The following is a 21,320-nucleotide window of genomic DNA, read 5'->3' as shown; positions in this document are numbered from 1 at the left end:
ATGGGTTACACCTTGTAGAAGCATCCTAAGAGGAATGTTTATAATGGAAACAAAATACAAATTGAAACGCGTAATGCAGCTCCACTTTGAGAGGCACTGGTGAACCGAGAAGCACTTGCAAGCAGGCAACAATGACAATGAGGGCTGAAAACGGAACACAGCTACTGCATGAAGACAGAAACGAATGTTTAACTGTAATGTATTATGGTTCAAAGAAACTTCTGCCTGGATTCAATATGAACAAAATTACATTTGCAATTTAGATAACATACACAACAAGCTATTGGCATTGCTGTGGGGAGGGGGGGGGAGGGGAGAGAAGAGAAATGCGAGACAGAAAGTACCGCTGGCCGGCCGTGGGCAGTGAATAATTAGGGGAGGAGAAATGCCTGAGGCCAAGCGAGCCCATGCTGGGGGAAGCTTCAGAAGCCAGTGGGACGGAGGCTGATTGCTTTGATATGGACGCAGATGGTGCCTGTGGGGGCGCGTTCACGAGACCACATGCACTTCTAGAAATCCGCTTTTTGAGAGCTTAGGTTAGCTCTTAGTTTAGCCCCTATAAGTCTCCTCCTATCCATTCCTGCAGAACGGGATAGGGCGAGACCTACAAAAGGATAATCAGAAGAGTAAAAAGGAGAAAAAAGAAGTGAAATGAAAAAAAGAGACATCATTTATTGCAAATGCAGCATTGGCTGTGCCATTGGTTTGGGGCTTAAAGTTGTTCCAATTATGTTGTGGTTTAGTTAAGCACGAGCTGTTTGGGCTGAGCATGTCGCCAGGGAGCATGCAATGTTGAACGTTTAAGGACAAAATAAACGGACGAATTACGGGAGAACAGGTGTGCAACCCATACATATATGATGTTTTTTGACGGTTAACCCCATTGGGTGAGCACCTACAAAGAACAGTAACAAAAGGAATGATCGGAATTGATGTCGCTATCCTCATGCAAGGCGGAACATCTTCGTTCAGAAAGCATGTTTATTTTGTGGTGTCAGAAGAATGCTGAATTTTTAGCAAAGTACATCGAATAGACTGTAATGTTTACAATAATGCCAGCGTTTTTTTTTGTGAACCTTTATTCATCTTGCAATCAATTACAGGTACGGGCCTACAACCTTCACGGCCGGCCGCGAAACAGGGTAAAAATTTAGCAGTCAATACGAAGAATCAGAGCAATGCAAAAGCCGGAGAGATATATATATCAGGAGACACCATACAGGCATACGGTCAGGTCCGAAATCAGGATTACAGAGGTTCATTTTTAATAATGGGGGCCTGAAGAAATGCCATACAATCACTCATGGTCCTAAAACACAGTACGCAGATCAGGATATCCACAATTAACATTAATATCGACAAAGTATTGGGGATATGGCACACAAATCAGGAGATACATTGGCACAAATCCGATGGAGAGCAATCCCCGATCCCAACCCTCAAGCAATACACGTCACAGGAACCACGAACGAGACAACACTGTAGAAAAGACATAGACTAAAGGGCCATGGAAACAAAAACCGAACAAACCCCACCCCCCTACCCCCACCCTGCACACCCGCGGAAGACCAAGGCCTACCCCCCCAGCCGCGTGCCTGTCGCCCTAATGGAACCCGAAATTTAGAAAGAGAAGAGAGAAACAAAGAATATGGAAGGAGGAGGGCCCTCATAATCGCCACCCGGCCCCGCCCATCACCCCAACACATAGAGAAAGGCCAACAGCAAAATGGAGGATCGCGGAGAGCGTCAAGTACCAATCACATCGAAAGTACACCCCCAGTACCACCACACCCAAAGCACCATCAGTTAACGTGAGGGCCGCCGGAATCTAAAGTGCATCACCCCTGGCCTCGTCTCACAACGGAGCCACCCAACATACCCTTATCAAGCAAATTACAGTACTTTTTGAAGGATCTGAAGGATCCAAGCAAAGCAATCCCTAGTAATACCAAAAAAGGGGGTAGCAACTCGAGTCCATCCAGTTGTATGCAACTACAGTCCAAGGGCGGAAGTAGCACTCCCACAGGTGTCACAAAGCCCAAACACAGTAGTACCATCCATGAAGGGGAATTATCACTGTCCGGCGAGTGCCGCGGTGTTATTGAGGCTACCCGAGTAGAAGAGCAGCAGTGCGTCCCCCGGCTCAGGTTAGGCATGTGTCCCCAAGAAGCATTCTTGTGTGCATCCGCACTGTCCAGGGGGGGCAAAGTAACCAGGTCTCTCGGCAATTCCCGGAATCCAGGCGGGGCCAAAGTCCTCCCCAAGGAAGTAGAAACAGGCCCAGAGGCACTACATTGAAATCGGACTGCGTCCTCACAGGGCAGCGAAGCAGCAATGGCGGCCATTTTTTGATCCAGGCCCCTGACGTTGCAGATCAGGGACTCACGTAGATCCGTTAAGGCGGCCAGGACATCCTTGGGTGTGGGCTCCATTGTGCGTCGCCAGCATCCCATCACCATGTCTACAGCAGCCATCCGATCGGGACATGGACCATGTTGAGGGGTGTCAGCCGCCATCTTCGACAGTTTGGCCCCGTGCCTCCGCGCCTCACAGCGAGGACCGGCCCCAGCCCAGGGCGCCGCTAAATGTACGCCCGGAACATAAAGTGATGATGCGGGTTCCCCAGGGAGAGCCACCAAAAGGCTAAACAAAAGACCCTGCCGCTCCCTGGGGGCTGCCCGCCTGTCTCGGGCGCGATCATTGGTTACGTCCGGGCACGGAGTCCGAAGAGGGGGGCCAGGAGCCACGCACCCCCTCCACTCCAGTATGCCCCACGGGCCCCCAAGGCTCTTCAACAAGGGACCTGGCTGATGCTGCCTTCAGCGGCAATCCAAGACAATGGCACCCGCCGACCGACTCCACACCACCAAAGGCGGCCGCTGTGGTTGCGATCGCCACCGGCCGCCCGTTGCAATCGACACCCCGGCTTCGTCACTGCACGGGCCGCTGCGCGATGGGTGGGGAATTCTCCGGTTTCACAGCACGCCGGAATCTCAGGAGCAGGCGGTAAGTGAGCGCTCACCGTCTAATATCCAATTACACCTTTTTTGGCCAGAACGAACAACAGGATAGGCATGCAGGGAGAAAGGGCTCACGGAGCCGAGCGGGTATGCGGCCATTTCGGATGCAGGCTTGGCTCCTCCCCAATGCCAGCGGTTTTGAATAGTTTTCTGTCAAATCTTTAGTAGTAATAGTAGTAGTAGATATTTATATTGCTTGACTATTTCACCCTAGGTCTCATAGCGCTTTGTCAACACAGGAAGCTAGAGGGAGAGACAGAATTGAAAATAACCATGTTTTGAGATCTGCCCGAAATTTTTTGTGCTTTGTTTCCTGGCGAAGTCGTAGTGGCAGTGAGTTCCATAGTTCTGGTGCAGTTTTACAAAAAGATCTATCCCCATTTTTTACAGTTCGAACTTTGGGGATCCTCAACAAGTGTTTGTTTGATGAGCGGAGGGAGCGCCCTGACTGATATTTAATAAGTTTCTTTGCTAGATATTTCGGACCCTGGTTATTCAGGGTTTTGTGAGTCAGACAGTATGGTTTAAAGGCGATCCTACTCCTTATAGGTAATGGAGGGCTTTAAGGCTCGGAGCTGATGGAGATCGATTCAGGACCAATCTAGCCGCCGTGTTTTGCAACACTTGTAGTTTTCACAGGAATCTTTCATTTATGGATGCAAATAGCGCATTACCATAATCCAATCGATTGATGATTAAGCCCTGTACAAGGGGCAGTCTAGAGCAGAGGGGAATCCATTTAAAGATTTTCTTTAAGGAGCACATTATTCCGTAACTGGTATGGGCTAAGGAGTTAATGTGGCCCTTCATGGAAAGTTTATTGTCCATGATAACTCCTAGATTACATACTGTTATTTTAGGCGGAGGGCACGGTCCCAGTGAAGAGGGCCACCAGGCCGTGGTCCATGCGTGTTGTGCGTCTCCAAAGAGCATACTTTCTGTTTTGCTTGCGTTTAGGAGTAAATGGTTAGTTGACATCCATTCGTTTACTGATGACGTGTACTGTTTAAATCTGCGTTGCGTGTCAGTGGGATCTGGATCAAGAGTGATCAACAAATTTGTGTCATCGAAATAGGAGACTGTATCAAAGTCACAGTCTCTGATAATTTTGGCCAGGGGCGACACGTAAAGGTTAAAAAGTGTGGGACTTAAAATAGATCCCTGGGGGACGCCTTGATTAATAGGTTGACTTTTGGAACAGAAGCCCCCTATTTGTACTTTTGTAGACCGTTCCGACAGGTAGCTCTCCAGCCATTCCAGGGCCGGGCCCTCAACACCAAGCTCCCATAGACGTTCCAGAAGGATTCCATGCGAGATGGTGTCAAAGGCCGCCGACAAGTCTAGCAGGATGAGAATAGCCGACTGGCTGGCATCCTGGGAGAGCCTGATGTTATCAATGATCTCCACCAAAGCTGTCTCAGTACTATGATAGGATCGGAAGCCTGATTGGGATGGATCCAATATGTTGTTTTTTTCCAGATAGGTTGCTAACCGCTGGTTAACTGCTGCTTCCATTACCTTACCAAATGGAGGAAGGAGAGAGATAGGTCAATAGTTGGTGTGTAATTTGGGGTCACCTGTTGTTTTTTTTAGGATAGGTCTGATGATAGCTTTCTTCCAGTGTGCAGGCACAGTCGATTCGTTGGGAGTGAGAGATTCAAGATATGGGTTAGGTTGGGGATGAGTCCTGGACCAATTTTGGATAGGATCTGTGAGGATGCAGGGTCAGTAGGTGAACCCGATTTCATCCTACTGAGTAGAACGAAGGTGTACTCTTCTGTAAGTTTGTTAAATTCTTTGAGAGGAGGAGTGTAACAGAGTTTGGTTTTGTTCTGACTATACAGTGTGTTGGTTATCTTGGAAAACCTTTGTGAATATTGTTTATTTTATTTACGAAGAAAGGTGAGAGTGAGTCCGCCCACTCCTGTGAGATGGTATGTATCGATGTATCTGAGGAGGGGGTTGTGAATTCCTTCACAATTTTATAAAGTTCCTTGTGGGAATTGGTGGCTTGATTGATATGTTCTCCAAGATAGAATTTTTTGGCGGTGGCTATGCTATCCATATATTGTTGGTGTAGGGTTTTGTATTGGTGCCTATCTAGTACACTTTTTATGCGTCTCCATTTGTGCTCTGCCTTCCTAACTGCTATTTTTGTGCTTTTTAAGACAGGAGTAAACCAGGGGGATAGTTTCTTAGGACAGTTTGTTCCTTTTTGGGGGATTTAGAGTCTAGAGATTTGACAATGCCTGCATCACATTTTTTTCGCAACCTAATTTACATTAGTCATTTCAGACGGGGGAATGGGAACAAAAGATGTAAAAAATGTTTCCAAGTTAATCTTGTTCCATGGTCGACCAAGCTTCTGCTCTTTCTTTGAGACAAGTTGAGACAACATTTGGCACAGTTTAAAGCTGATAAGGTGATGGTCTAACCATAGAATGGGAAGGGTTTGATTAATCTTTATGTGGGGTGAATTGGTAAATAACAGATCTAGGGTGTGACCGGCGATAGGGGTCAGGCCTGTTATCAGTTGTTTTAGGCCCAGTGAGGCCAGGTTGTTGATCAGGTTTCCTGTATAATGGTCACTTTCAAGCTCGGCATGATGATTAAAATCTCTGAGGAGTATAAACTTATCTGCCACAAGAACATGTGGTGCAATAGTTTCTGTTAGATTATTTTAGAAATGGGATTTATTTCCTGGGCGTCTGTACAAGAGAGCACCTTTCCATGTTTGGCTTCTTGCGCCCTCTATTGCAAACACACAGATTTCGCCCCAGTCAGCTTGGACAGCCTCTATGGTGTGTAATTGGATGTTTGCTTTGAAAACAATGGCTATGCCTCCTACTTTCTTCCCTATCCTATCATGCCTAAACATTCGGTAGTCGGAGGGGAGTGCAGTTGCAACATCAGGCTGCGAGGACTCATTTTGCCATGTTTCAGTAAAAAAAACAGAGGTCTGGCTTCTCCAATTCTAGTAGAGACCAGACTTCAAGTGAGTTTTTGGGGAGTGAGCGTGCGTTACAATACAGTGCCTTTAAAAATTCAGAAACTGGCTTTGGCCCGGTGGGCAGTGGGCGAGTAGTGTTGTGCACTATTGGTGCGGCTGTCTTAGTGGTGTATAGGTACTCTGGAATATTGATGGTAGAGGAAGGAGTACAAATTTGATTTAATTACTGTAACTCCTGGCTGGTATATTTGATGATCGTCATCACTGGTTTTGATGAGGGCTAAGATAAGGCCGTAATGTGAAGAGGAAAGGCAAAAAAACGGGAAGAGTGACAGGGCGCCTGGCGACGGTCAGGCGTGAACGGGCGCAGACGGGATTGCCTTTGGCGTGCTGCTGCGTGCGTCCGCTCTGCGCACTTCCTTATGTCTGCAGGAAGTGGGCGGGGCTGCCGCAGTGCCTAGAATGTCAACTTCACTCACAGGCTATGAGGGAAGGAAAACTGGTGTCGTCGCTCCCCTCCACACAAACAGCACCAACCATGGCGGACCAGGGGAGGCTACAGACAATGTGACAGACAATGTGGGGTGAGCAGTGCAAATTCAAAAAACAGGTCTAAAATGCGGTAAGTTTTAGCAATTTTCTATTAAAAACAAATAAACAGCACGGACGTCACCGTAGCCGGAGTCGGGGCTCTGTTCTAGGAGGAAAGTATGCATTATGGGAGTTGCAGTGTTCTAGGTTGACTCGGGTGCTTTAAAACGGCACAGGTGGTAATTACGTGGGAATGAGTGGGAGGGAACGGATAGGAGGGGCAAAAGCTGGGTTTAAAGTCAGGTGATTGAATAGGAAAGGATAATCCTTTTGTGAGTGAGGGAGGAGGATGTCAGTTTGTTAGCAGGTATGTTGGGGACATGACAGTAAATGGGGAAGGGAATGCATAACTAAGGAGGGCAAATCACGTGAGCATGTTTGAGAAAAGGGAGGTTTTGATTTGAGGTGAAAGGAGGGTATGGTGGGAAAGTTATGTAGATGGGTTGGGGCTGCAAGTGGGGTTTAAGTTTTAGGGTTGCAGCTCATGGAGTTTAAAGCATAGTAACTACTGACCGTGTGAACGAGAGTTAGATAGAATATAGCAAAGTTAAAAGAGACAGAGTTGGTCTAGAGGCACTAAGGCATGTTTTATCTGAACAGCGCAAATTTAAATAATGAAGTTCATGCATGTAAGTGACAAAGAAAGAAGGTGTAATTTAGAATATGAGATTCTGTACACAGATGAGTGGATGAAATATTAATGTATGTTCAATTTGTGATTTTCAGTTACCCCTGACGAAGGGCCTGAGAGGCCCGAAATGCATTGGGTGTCAATAAACTGCTTTATATGAATCTGGCTTTGGTACGTGTTCCTGAAGAGAGGTTCGGAGGGCCCATCTTGAACATGAGAAATTTGGGAAATGGCTTTTCCTTGCATGCAGATTTGAACAGTGCTAAGTGAGCAAATGGATAATCAAAAGAGTAAAAATGAGCAAAAAGAAGTGAAATGAAAAAAAGAGACACAATTAATTGCAAATGCTGTTTTGGCAGTGCCATTGGTTTTGGGCTTAAAGTTGTTCCAATTATGATTTGGTTTAGTTAAACACGTACTGTTTGGGCTGAGAACGTTGCCAGTTAGCACGCAACATTGAAATTTGAAGGACAAAGTAAATGGACCAATTACATGAAAACAGATGTGCAACCCATTCACATATGATGATATCTATCTGAGAGACGATGACCTGGACAGGCACTTGAACAGGGTGAACACCATTATACTTGACTTCACCTCTGAGGGTTATACATTTAATTTAAAAAAAATCAAGAATTGCCCATCACAACGTCCTTTTCTTAGGATATGAACTTTTAAGTGAAGGCAAAAGCCTGGCAGCCAACTTTTTCGAAAAATGTGCGCTGCTAAAAAACTTACAGTCAATTCTAGGTTTCCTGAATTTTGGAAGTACTTACATTCTAAACTATGCAGAAAGGGTTAAACCTCTCTACGAATTATTCAAACCTGATTTCAAAATCACAAACTGGAAACAAGAAAACACAGAAGTTTTAGGTTCATACAAGCTGACATGTTAGCAACAAAACACATACAAACACGCATAAAGGTATGCAACTTAGTGATCCGAATCATTCCGGGTCAATGCAGATTCACCTACTTAACTTTTAACGAAGGTGAAAAAGTACCGTATTTTCCGGCGTATAAGACGACTTTTTAACCCCTTAAAATGTTTTCAAAAGTCGGGGGTCGTCTTATACGCCGGACACCAAATTTTCATGAGTGGAAGCAACGCTCTACCGACTTTGAATTTGCCCCCACGAACCCTCCAATATGACCTGGGCTCTTACTCGCGCGTTCACACTCCCTGTGCCGTAGCAGGACTTTATCCGAAGGTGTCTGCCCGCTTCACAATAGGACCGGTAATGATACATGAAGACAAGTACACGTTTACCGGTACATTAATCAAAAATTGCACATGATTTGAAAATAGTGCACAGTTACTTACAGTCCCGTAGTGCTGGGAGAGGGTCTCACGGGGCATTTCGGTATTTTCTTCCTGCGTCTTGAGCCTAGAGACACAGCGGTATATGCGCTGATCTGGCGCCATAATCCTCACGTTCATCGGAAGTAGAGGAGCGTCACTAGCGCACGTCATCTACTCAGTTCATGGACATGGAAAGGGGACTGCAGAAGGTTCCAGCCGGCAATACAGTACCGGAACATAATGTTTGGAAGTGTTGGAAGTGGGGGTCGTCTTATACGGCGAGTATAGGACGAAACCTACATTTCATCATGAAAAGTAGGGGGTCGTCTTATACGCCGGGTCGTCTTATACGCCGGAAAATACGGTACCAATTTTATACATATCACATTTGTACACACAAGCACAAATGAAATTCACTTCTGCAGAAAAAATTCTGACAGCAGTTCAAACCGCTGTAGGAAAGGAAAGAGCCCTAGCACAGGGATAATGCATTATGGTTGTGACCCCGTACCAGCCTTAGAGGCAGTTACAAAAGCGAGCATTCTGAATGCAAAAGCTTTACATCCAAGATGGATACAATGGGTTAATTCTCTTGCTGCAACTGATGTTGAATATATTTTTGGACCTTATTTGAAAATACAAGCATTTCTGCAATAAGAACACGAATGTCCTCTGCCTTCTGAAATTCTTCCTCTTGACCAGTATCAATTTATAATTTATACTGACGTATCTGCACAACCCGCTATGGGGGATAAGCTAGTTTATAGTGCAGCATGCGCAATCGTTTACGGTCATATGCGCGATGGCAAATTGAGAACTTTAGGGGTGGGCCGAATTTGCGTAATCGCGTTACGCAAATCTCCGCGAAATGGTAAAAAATCTCTGCAAACATGCGGAATTGCTTGTTCGCAATGCTTTTATACTGTTCTCAAGAGCTGTTTGCGTGCTCGGAGGGGAAATATCTCGCGAACACGCATTTGCGAACACGAATAAGCAAAAAAGTTTGCAAAGTCGCGGAGCGCAGAATTTTGGACAATTTCGTGTTCTCCGCGGAACGCGAAATTACCCAAATTCCGTGAGTGGAACAGAATTTACCACCCAGGCCTAATGGTCCTAAAAACGCAATCTCTAGTAGATTGAACAGCTCAGCGAGCTAAACTACAAGCATTCATAATGGCACTCGAAAATACGGATCGTAAATTCCCCACACTCATAGTGTGCGATTCTTTTTACTGTGTTTAATCATATAATAAATATTTACAGAATTGGCTTCAAAATGGTTTCAAAGATGCGAAAGATGGCACAATCAAGCATAAACCGCTTTGGGAACAAGTAGTACAGTTGCGAAACGGATTACAAAACACTCACGTAATACATACGCTGAGTCATCAACGTGATGGTGTTCACGTTGAAGGGAATTCATTGGCTGATGAAGCTGCAAAGGGGGCTGTGCAAACGGCTTCCATAGCTGCAATCACTTGTTCAAAAAAGAAAATAGAGAGTGAAATAATGCTGGCTGTTAATGCTTCAAGCAAAGGCAGTGGTGCAGCGTTACCTAAAAAGTTTCCACTCAAATACTCATATACAATTGATGCGAACAATGTTCAGTTTACTCAAATCGCTGGAGTGGGGGATAGGGTAATTCCAAACATGGAACATAGATTAGGACTAATCCTAGCAGCACATGAAGGGATCGCCTCTGCTCATGCAGATGTTTCCGCCACAGTATCATTATCAAAACAAAGATACTGGTGGCCCGGCATTAGTAATAGACCATAAACTATGTTTTGGACTGTGATATATGCCAGAAGATGAAAGTCTCTACTGTGAAACGTCATGCGCAGACACCCCTGTTAATTTCAGATAAGCCATTCGCTTGTGTTTACCTGCACCACTGCGGTCCCTTACAAAGGGATGATAACTACAAATATATCATAGTCGCAGTAGACGTGTGTTCAAGGTTCCTATGGATGTGGCCTCAGCGCTTGGCTGACGCTCGAACAGTTATCAAAGATTTGCGAGTCTTTATCGGCACATACGCAATAGGCACACTACACTCTGACCAGGGCCCTGTGTTTAGCTCTCGAGCTTACAAAGAAGCCATGGGCAGTTTGGGCGTAGCATTACGGTATTCGTCTCCATTCCATCCTGAGGGAAATTCTGTTGTGGAAAGAAAAAACCAGGACAGAAAGCAGTCTATAACAGCTAGGGTATTAGGTTTGGGTGTTGGGTGGGTCGAACATCTTTATGTGGTCCAACGCTCAATAAATAATTTGCCTAGAAGTTCTCTAGGGACTAGAATGTTGGTACCAGACCTTGACATGCAAGGCACAGTGGTGAAAAATAAGAAATTTGATATCAAAGATCATTTGGCTGTTTTACAGAACTTAAATGAACTAAGATCGAAACAAAGCAACATGTTCCTGAAGCCAACCACCACTGAGGAAAATCCGGCCATCCCTGCAAGGCCTGCCTGTATCCCAAAGCTTAAGGATGTATTCTGAGAAAAGATCGCGAACAAGAAGGAATTTGGGCCTTCTTACAGACAAGCATTTCATGTCATAACATTCCACGGATCAAGAACAGTACTTCTGCTGCCCCTTGCTAGTAAAAAGGAGAAAATATTTGTGTCAATTGACCTGATCAAACCACACTATGTGGCCGATACTAAGCAGTAGGCCAAGTGCACACCGACAATGTAGCAGACTCACTCCTCTAGTGACAATCCAAGAAGTTCAAACTGAGAGACTCACCACCTTTGAAGATTCTACAGTGAGAAATTATGGACTAAGCAACACTGCTATGGAACTCGTTCCTCTTGAGACGCAAATAACAGTTCGTCCTGATACTTCTGTCTACAACTAAGTAACAAATGATCAACTGGTTCCAGCGATTTCAACGAATCCTGATGCAATTCCAACCATTTACAGAACTGCTTCTGGCAATTTCATTAACTTTGATACGTTTTCCGAGGATCCCAGCGAACCGGAAACAACGCTAGCACAAAGAACTTTCAAAGAACAAGCAACAGACTGAAAAAGACTTATCTGGTTTCACCATGGATTGAACTATGGATTGTTTTGGGAATATTTTTCTTTCTACTTTTGCTAGCTCTGGTAGTAACTTTGGGTATGCCGATAAATGGAAAATATGTTCAAACGGACACAGAAAGTAAAAGAGTGAACTTACTTTTCCGGCCACACAAATCATCCCATCGTGAAGCAAGAGACTTGTCTGCAGTGAACATCACAGCTGTTCGTATACAGGATGGTATCGTTTGGGACAAAACAGAATATGACATTTTTGGCCCGTCTGAACTTTTGAAGATTCTACACTTATTTAAAATTTCTTTAAGTGACTTTATTACCTCTAGTACCTTTTCTGATGATTGGGTCTTTGAGACTGTTAATAACATTATGTCTGATCTAGAAATGTCTGCAGTATTCACAAACAATGAATATTTAGAGGGTTCCTCAGACTATGAACAAATGTATTGTTATAACCATTATGGTCATCATTTCTTGTTCAAATCTGCGTCACCTAGAAATGTATTAATGTATAACCAACGGGAACATTGTCCTACACCTCCAAAGGGAAGATCAAAAACTTTTGCAAATAAGTTTCCATATTTTTCATGGTTCACTGTATCAAATGCAGAAACATTTTACTTAAAAAATATGTAAACAAAACAGGAATGAAAAGTATGTTAACCAATACGAAACAGATTTATTCTGCAGCCTTTATTTCCCAAATGTCTAGACAGGGTTTCAACTTTTGGAAAGACAATATCGAGACAAAATCTGTCTGGGGTACAAAAGTTTGGCAAGTGCCGGGGGTAGAAGCTTTGTTTAGAGCTTGTATCATCCCTGAGCAAATAATGTTTTTGAATGACGCTGTCCAACAAACGTCTTGCCTTGGGTTAGCCAAGATCAAAGACATGAACACTCCCTCCATACCTGCACCTGCAAGTAATAGCACTATACACATGGGGAGGTCGACATATATACTATTTTGCATCAAAACAGATCAGGTCCTGATTGGAAAGAATGATTGCTCTGGCACACAGACACAAACAACTGTCAAGATCGATTGCTTAACAAAACACAAGGTTTCATTATCAATAGGCCAGATCCACAATATGTTTAAAGACAGCATCCAGGGGTAGTACCAGTATACAGTGTAGGGAAACTTTGCCTTGATTGGCTACGCAAAGCTACACTAGAGGATGTAAAACAACACTTATCTTTACTTAAAGAAGGCGCTGACGTTAGGGAATTCATGCCAGGACCAAGAAAACCGCGTCAAAAACGTTTCATATATGCCGTTATCTACGTGGCTTATAATGAAATATGGAAGGTTACCCAAGCCGAGACTGCAAAACGAATACGAGAAATTGATCGTATTCATTTAGAGAAATCTCTCGCTGTAGTTGACAATGGGTTAACGGCTGTCATCCAGGATATATTCATTGGACAGCATTGTATCCTCTGCCATAGACATTATGGAACAAGACTTGGTCATGTTGCAACATGGTCAGTCTCAATTACGTTCTATCATGTAAGCTGGATGCTAGAAAACAGATCAAACTGGAACAAAGGGGGGGGCAGACTATACGGTGCTGAGCATTGACAAACTGGAAAAATTACCATTCACAGTGGCAGAAAAACCAGCTACTGAGTGGATCATACATAGTAAAATTACTCTACCTGTTACAACTTTCCATTTTCAGTATTGCCTAAAACATATACCAGCAGGCAAATATGAAAGGTTGGGTAAAGAATACATCAAGACATCCTGGGATTTACCTTACACACACAGATGTTGGAGTGGGGGGGCGTGAAGTGTTTCCTAGCGGTACTAACTGTGAAAACGCACTGTTCTCTCCTTTGTCAGGGTATTAACTTACACAAGGACTGTGATTGTTCCACTACAAACTTATTCTGTCACCCCCAAGGCTCACCTGCTGCAGTGACTAATCTAATTTTTGGTCAACTTTCGAATGGAAGTTACCTCATGTTGAATAATCACAGCTCCTGTGGCATGTTGCCAGGTATCCCATATCAAGTAACTGTGACATCCAGGTTCACTTGCTGTATGCAAATCTTGTTTCCACAAAAAGACACAGTCAGGGAGTCGCCTTTATGGCCTTCACTGAACATCTCTTCTATACGAATTGATACTCTAAGCAGAATGAAAGCCATTCTTTTGCAACAAACAGTGCCACTGACCTCGGTCAAAGAAACCTATGATCTACAAGTCGCAAGGACTTCTGCCGAGATGCATGCCCTTTTGAATACAAAATGCCCTATACATTTCTCAGAAATTTTGGGACGTATCTTAAATATGTATGATACGAGTGGTATTCTACATGTATTTAAGAACGTTTGTTCAGGACCACCTGGACTTGCTCCTGAACGGTCGCTCCCTCCCTCCCTCCCTCCCTCGCTGATCTCACGCTCTGTGGACGCCGCAGATCGAATTTGGGTGACTAGCGCTGTACTTTGTGGTGACGCTGTGTTAACATTGTGCTCTGTGATTTGCGCTGTGCCTGTACGCTTACACTGCATTATTAGCCCTTAAGCGCCCGTTTTAACTAGCGCTGTGCCTGTGTGCTTAGACGCCCGATTTTGATTTTAATTAGCGCTGTACTTTGCTGACGCTGTGTTTGCTATACGACCTGCTGGTCCATTTGCTGCCCCTGCCTCATTTTCACTATCACCCTCCATTTTGCTGGTTGTAGTTTCCTGGACCGCCCCTCCTCCCCGCTACCGCCTCCCAGCTGCTGCCCCTCCCACCCACGAACACAGGGATAGCCTCGTCCCCTGACCCACTGTGACCACCTGGACTTGCTCCTGAACGGTCGCTCCCTCCCTCCCTCCCTCCCTCGCTGATCTCACGCACTGTGGACGCCGCAGATCGAATTTGGGTGACTAGCGCTGTACTTTGTGGTGACGCTGTGTTAACATTGTGCTCTGTGATTTGCGCTGTGCCTGTACGCTTACACTGCATTATTAGCCCTTAAGCGCCCGTTTTAACTAGCGCTGTGCCTGTGTGCTTAGACGCCCGATTTTGATTTTAATTAGCGCTGTACTTTGCTGACGCTGTGTTTGCTATACGACCTGCTGGTCCATTTGCTGCCCCTGCCTCACTTTCACTATCACCCTCCATTTTGCTGGTTGTAGTTTCCTGGACCGCCCCTCCTCCCCGCTACCGCCTCCCAGCTGCTGCCCCTCCCACCCACGAACACAGGGATAGCCTCGTCCCCTGACCCACTGTGACCACCTGGACTTGCTCCTGAACGGTCGCTCCCTCCCTCCCTCCCTCCCTCGCTGATCTCACGCACTGTGGACGCCGCAGATCGAATTTGGGTGACTAGCGCTGTACTTTGTGGTGACGCTGTGTTAACATTGTGCTCTGTGATTTGCGCTGTGCCTGTACGCTTACACTGCATTATTAGCCCTTAAGCGCCCGTTTTAACTAGCGCTGTGCCTGTGTGCTTAGACGCCCGATTTTGATTTTAATTAGCGCTGTACTTTGCTGACGCTGTGTTTGCTATACGACCTGCTGGTCCATTTGCTGCCCCTGCCTCACTTTCACTATCACCCTCCATTTTGCTGGTTGTAGTTTCCTGGACCGCCCCTCCTCCCCGCTACCGCCTCCCAGCTGCTGCCCCTCCCACCCACGAACACAGGGATAGCCTCGTCCCCCTCGTCCCCTGACCCACTGTGTCCACCTGGACTTGCTCCTGAACGGTCGCTCCCTCCCTCCCTCCCTCGCTGATCTCACGCACTGTGGACGCCGCAGATCGAATTTGGGTGACTAGCGCTGTACTTTGTGGTGACGCTGTGTTAACATTGTGCTCTGTGATTTGCGCTGTGCCTGTACGCTTACACTGCATTATTAGCCCTTAAGCGCCCGTTTTAACTAGCGCTGTGCCTGTGTGCTTAGACGCCCGATTTTGATTTTAATTAGCGCTGTACTTTGCTGACGCTGTGTTTGCTATACGACCTGCTGGTCCATTTGCTGCCCCTGCCTCACTTTCACTATCACCCTCCATTTTGCTGGTTGTAGTTTCCTGGACCGCCCCTCCTCCCCGCTACCGCCTCCCAGCTGCTGCCCCTCCCACGCTCCGCCCCCTCCAACATCCATTTATGGCCAATGCCTCCACGCGCAGCGTCCACGCGCCCCAGCCGCGCCGAAGGTGCGCCAAAGGTAAGCCCGTCTACGCCCGTCCGCGCCTGGACCGCGCCCAGCGCCAGACCCCCTGCCCCTCGCGCAGCCAAGCCCCCCCGCATTACCTACGATGCCGCCACCCTCCTAGCCCTTAACCCCGGCCGCTCCCCCAACTGCGTCCAAGCTGCTCCTGGACGCACCCATGGACCGTTCTCCTGCCTCTCCTGCAAATTTAGCGGCACCAACAACATCTCCGCTGCGACCACAACACAGATTCCCGACCCCAACCACCTAGAATGCATCCTTCTCAACACCCGCTCGGTCCACAGGCACGCCATTGACCTTTGGAACCTACTAGACACCATCTCTCCTGACGTCGCCTTCCTAACGGAAACATGGATGAACGCTTCCTCCGCCCCTGACATCGCCATCGCTATCCCTGACGACTATAAGATCACTCGCAAGGACCGCACCGACCATACAGGAGGAGGAATCGCTATCGTCCATAAGAAATCCATCCGCATCACCACCAGCTCCGACGCCAACCTCGCTAACTCCGAACACCTTCACTTCCAGATCCACATCGACCCCACGACCACACTCAGAGGCACCCTCCTCTACAGACCACCAGGACCACGCGCAAAATTCAGTGAAGACATCACGGACTTCATCACCCCACACGCGCTCCCCTCCAAAGACTACATCCTTCTGGGAGACCTCAACTTCCACCTTGAAAAGAGCAACGACCGCAACACCGCCACCCTCTTAGACAACCTCGCCAACCTCGGACTTAAACAACTGGTCACTTCCCCCACACACATCGCAGGTCACACTCTCGACCCCATCTTCACCTCCAGCAACCATGTCTCCTTCAGCCACACTACGGATCTCCTCTGGACTGACCACAGCTGCGTTCACTTCACCTACAACAAGCCGAAACCCATCATCCACCTCCAACCAACTCTACAAAGAAACTGGAACAAAATCACCACAGAGCAGATCTCCACATCACTCCTTCAAACCTCCCCAGCCCTCTCTTCTAATGCCAACGAAGCCGCCTCCAACCTCACCCTTTGGTTATCCAACACCGCCGACACCTTAGCACCACTGAAAAAACGTCAACACAAACTTGGCATCAAGAAGGCTTCATGGTTCAACGACGACCTCAAGAAATCCAAGAAACTGTGCCGCTCCCTTGAAAAGGCCTGGAAAAAAGACCCATCCACCAGCAACAAGGACGCCTTCAAAAGCGCCATCCGTACTCACCACCAACTGATCCGAAAAGCCAAGAAAACAGCATTCAAAGATCGACTTGACAACAACGCCCACAACAGCAAGGAACTTTTCAACATCGTCAAGGAATTTTCCAACCCCTCGGCCAACTCCAACGACGTCACCCCCTCTCAAACCCTCTGCGATTCCCTAGCCTCTTTTTTCCACAACAAGATTGCTGACATCCACAACAACTTTGACAACCAACCCGGAAGCCAACCCACCCCACCATCAACTGACCATCTTCCCCCCGGTAACACCCTTAACGCCTGGAACCCAATCTCCACTGAGGACACCACCCGCCTGATGAACTCCATCCACTCTGGATCCCCCACAGACCCATGCCCCCACCACATCTTCAACAAAGCAGACTCCGTCATAGCTCCGCACCTCCGAGACGTCATCAACTGCTCCTTCAACTCCGCTACCTTCCCAGAAGATTGGAAACACGCTGAACTCACCGCCCTTCTGAAAAAACCAACAGCAGACCCCACCGAACTCAAAAACTACCGCCCCATCTCGCTTCTTCCATTCCCGGCCAAAGTCATCGAGAAAGCTGTCAAAAACCAGCTCGCCGCCTTCCTCGAAGACAACAAATCACTCGACCCCTCACAATCTGGCTTCCGAGCCAAACACAGCACTGAGACCGCCCTCATCGCAGCAACAGACGACATTCGAACTCTACTGGACAATGGAGACACAGTCGCCCTCATCCTCCTCGACCTCTCTGCAGCCTTCGACACAGTCTGCCACAGCACCCTTTTACAACGCCTCAGAAACATCGGAATCCAAGGTAAGGCACTGGAATGGATCACCTCGTTCCTCACCGGAAGAACCCAGAGAGTCCGCCTCCCACCATTCAAGTCCGAGGCCTCCGAAATCATCTGCGGCGTACCACAAGGATCCTCACTCAGTCCCACCCTCTTCAACGTATACATGAGCCCCCTCGCGGCCATCGCCCGCCAACACAACCTCAACATCATCTCTTACGCGGATGACACTCAACTGATCCTATCTCTCACCAAGGACCCCAGCACCGCTAAAACTAACCTACACGAAGGAATGAAAGAAGTCGCCGAATGGATGAAACAAAGCCGCCTGAAACTGAACTCAGACAAAACAGAAGTCCTCATCTTAGGTAAATCCCCCTCTGCATGGGACGACTCCTGGTGGCCGGAAGCCCTCGGAAATGCACCCATCCCGACAGACCACGCACGGAACCTTGGCGTCATCCTGGATTCTTCACTCTCAATGAACAGACAAGTCAGCGCCGTATCCTCTTCCTGCTTTAACATTCTTCGCATGCTCAGAAAAACATTTCGCTGGATCCCCCCCGAAACAAGGAAAACAGTCACCCACGCTCTAGTCACGAGCCGACTGGACTACGGAAACACCCTCTACGCAGGTACCACCGCGAAACTCCAGAAGAAACTACAACGAATCCAAAACGCATCAGCCAGGCTCATATTAGACATCCCACGCAACGAACACATCTCCGGTCACCTTAAAGGCCTCCACTGGCTACCCGTCAATAAGAGGATCACTTTCCGACTGCTTACCCACGCACACAAATCACTCTACGACATCGGACCAGATTGCCTCAACTCTCGACTGTCCTTCTACACCCCCTCCCGCCAACTCCGCTCTTCCAGCCAAGCCTTCGCCACTGTACCTCGCATCAACAAGTCCACCATGGGAGGCAGATCCTTCTCATACCTGGCTGCCAAAACATGGAACTCACTCCCCGCTTACCTTCGCCTCACCCAGAATCACCTAGCGTTCAGAAAGCAGCTTAAAACGTGGATATTTGACAAATAATCCACCTCCCCTTCCTAAGCGCCTTGAAACCCTCCGGGTATGTAGTGCGCTATATAAATGTTTTGACTTGACTTGACTTGACTTCAGGACTGTTAGAACCTTTTCAAGCAGTCCTCGGAATAATTCCCAACTTTGTGCACTCTGTGTTTGGCTGACTACCGCTCCTTTTAGCACTTGTTGCAGGGATCCTCTTTTTATTCCTACTACTGTGATATGGCAATCCAAATCACCAGCGACACCCAATCCTCCATGGAGAGAGCTCTACTGGAGATGAAGTGTCGTGAGCGCATCGTCCAAATGTTGGGTTTACCTTGTCTACGAGAACTAAATACCACATAGTTTCTGTCATTCAGACCAGTCTGGCAAGATTGCATGTTACCTGTTCTACGCTGCCTACTTTGCGATGAAGAATGCGTGCTAGACATCTTTCTAACACTCCCATCAGTCATGCCTACGGATATCAGTACTCTGCTGGACCCGGTAATTGCCCATGCTCTGTATTGTCCCCAGCGGCTACTGATCTTGATGACAGCATTCATTGAGATCTCACAGTCGCAAATTGCTGCTGCTGAGGGACGAGAGAAAACAAGAGGCACACAGGTAACATCTGATACGAACATGCTGGTGCTTCCAATTCTGAAGGCGATAGTTCACATCTATGTGCAGTTAGTCTTCTAAACAAGGTATTCCAACTTTCACCTACAACGGTAGACGACTGTTTGTCTACAGAAATAGAAGATTTCATGTTTTCTTTGAGCCCTAACACTGACTTTTGATTCAGGCACACAGTGTACTGAGAAGCTCTGAATTTGGCCTTCGGTCTTTCACAACAAGGGACTAACTTGGAAATATTTTCTATGATTAATTTTTTTTCCCCAAATTTGTATTTTTCATTTTTGGCACAGTAATCGGCTTATAGTAGAACTATTCATAAAGAACAGAATTTTGAACACTTCCAGAGACAATATGTCACCTTGTCAACAACAATTGATTTATGTAATCTGACATGAATTGGTTTCAGCCTTTTTTCTTCTGTATTTACACGCCATTTCGTCATGTGTATATACTAATGTTCGTTCAATTAGCATTGAAGTCAACCTATGCTTAGAATGAAACATCGCTTTGATATGTACAGCACCATGGCACTTTTATGCATAGCAACGTTTTTAAATTAATTTTTAGCTAAATGTTTAGACATGTTTTCAGCAAATCATGCGAAGCTTCATTTTAGATATGTTCAACATGTTTAAGATTTAGTAATGTCGTTCATACGAAACTGGAGTGGGTGTGTCGATTTAGATATCTTATATAGGTTTCCCGATTTATGCCCTTATATAGGCACAATTCCTTTTGCCCTTATTTAGGCATAGAAATATAACCGTTATTTCTGCATGCTAACCAAATACAAGCATGGTCACCTACATCCGTCCAACCACGTCACAATGAAAATCTTGGAAAACCAGACTCTTAAGCCTTTAGGTATTCCTCTTGCTTGGGTTATTGATTTCTCCAAGAACTCATTTATTATGCATGTGCATCTATTCCTTAGGGGTTCATTCATGACGTTCCTTTGCCCGACTTTACCTCAATACTGGCATTCCTAAACACCTTCAAGGTATAAATATACCTTCACTTGCCATGGCAGACCACGGTACGGTTTGGTTGCATACTTGCACGGCTCAGCTTCACGGCTCGCCACTGCAAGTTCGGAAGAAATTAGAGTCCCCGCCTGATGCACTGACCAGACGCTGTCATCCTCCTCGCAGAGAATCCAGCTCCAGTGTTTCTGACTCCCCTTGCGGGTGTTAGAGATCGAGACCAGGAAAGAGATTTCAACCTCTCTCATTCTAAGGTATGGAGCCTTAGGTTAGGTACACTGGGGGTCCTATTTAGAAGCACCAGGTGAGTATTCACATTTTAGCCTGTGTTATTTATGTATGTATTTTTATGAATATATGTCATAGCTAAAAACCATGCTATTGCAGTATTATTTTATCTTACTGCTAACGCTGTACGTATTATACTTCACATTCTTACTATTGTAGCAGTTCATATCTCTTGCACGAGAAATAAGACTGTTCAATAAACCCTTTTTATTGAAAAACCTGTCTATCTATTTCTGTGTAACTTTGTAGAAACGAAGCATGCACGATTGACTGAGTGAAACTGTTATCTATTGTTTCCACGATTCTGAGACGTGTTCCGATTCTAAGGGAAACAAAGTTGTCATGTTTATGCGGTTGTCAGAAACTAATCCCTTCTTGTTCATTCGAGAAGTTTCTAGTGACCTCTGAGTTAGCTGGCACACACAAGTAACTTAGTTTAATGTGCTCGATAGAGATATACTGACCTCAGTACTATGTCAAAACTATAGTGTATATTATTACAATGCGCAGAGCCTATCAGGGATATAGGAACTACACTACACTACAGTGAATATAATGCATAGAAAAGCCATCTAACACCAGAGAATCCACACCCCAGTCATCTGTAATTCCCACCATTGCAATCTATTTATGTGAGTCCGCTGGTGAATCAGGAATAGGCTTCAGGTAAATCCCC

The 21,320-nt window shown here is 46.3% G+C and overlaps 1 protein-coding gene across 1 annotated transcript in view; it reads left to right on the top strand.

The window, feature by feature from the left end:
* The window catches only part of DMRTB1 (DMRT like family B with proline rich C-terminal 1), a 275,605-nt gene that overhangs the window by 26,815 nt on the left and 227,470 nt on the right, over positions 1-21,320 (top strand). The window lies entirely within an intron of this gene.

The sequence above is a fragment of the Lissotriton vulgaris genome, chromosome 1_1 (genome assembly GCF_964263255.1).
Source record: "Lissotriton vulgaris chromosome 1_1, aLisVul1.2, whole genome shotgun sequence".
In the NCBI taxonomy this organism is placed as follows: domain Eukaryota; kingdom Metazoa; phylum Chordata; class Amphibia; order Caudata; family Salamandridae; genus Lissotriton; species Lissotriton vulgaris.
This window is presented reverse-complemented; position numbering and strand designations above follow the sequence as displayed.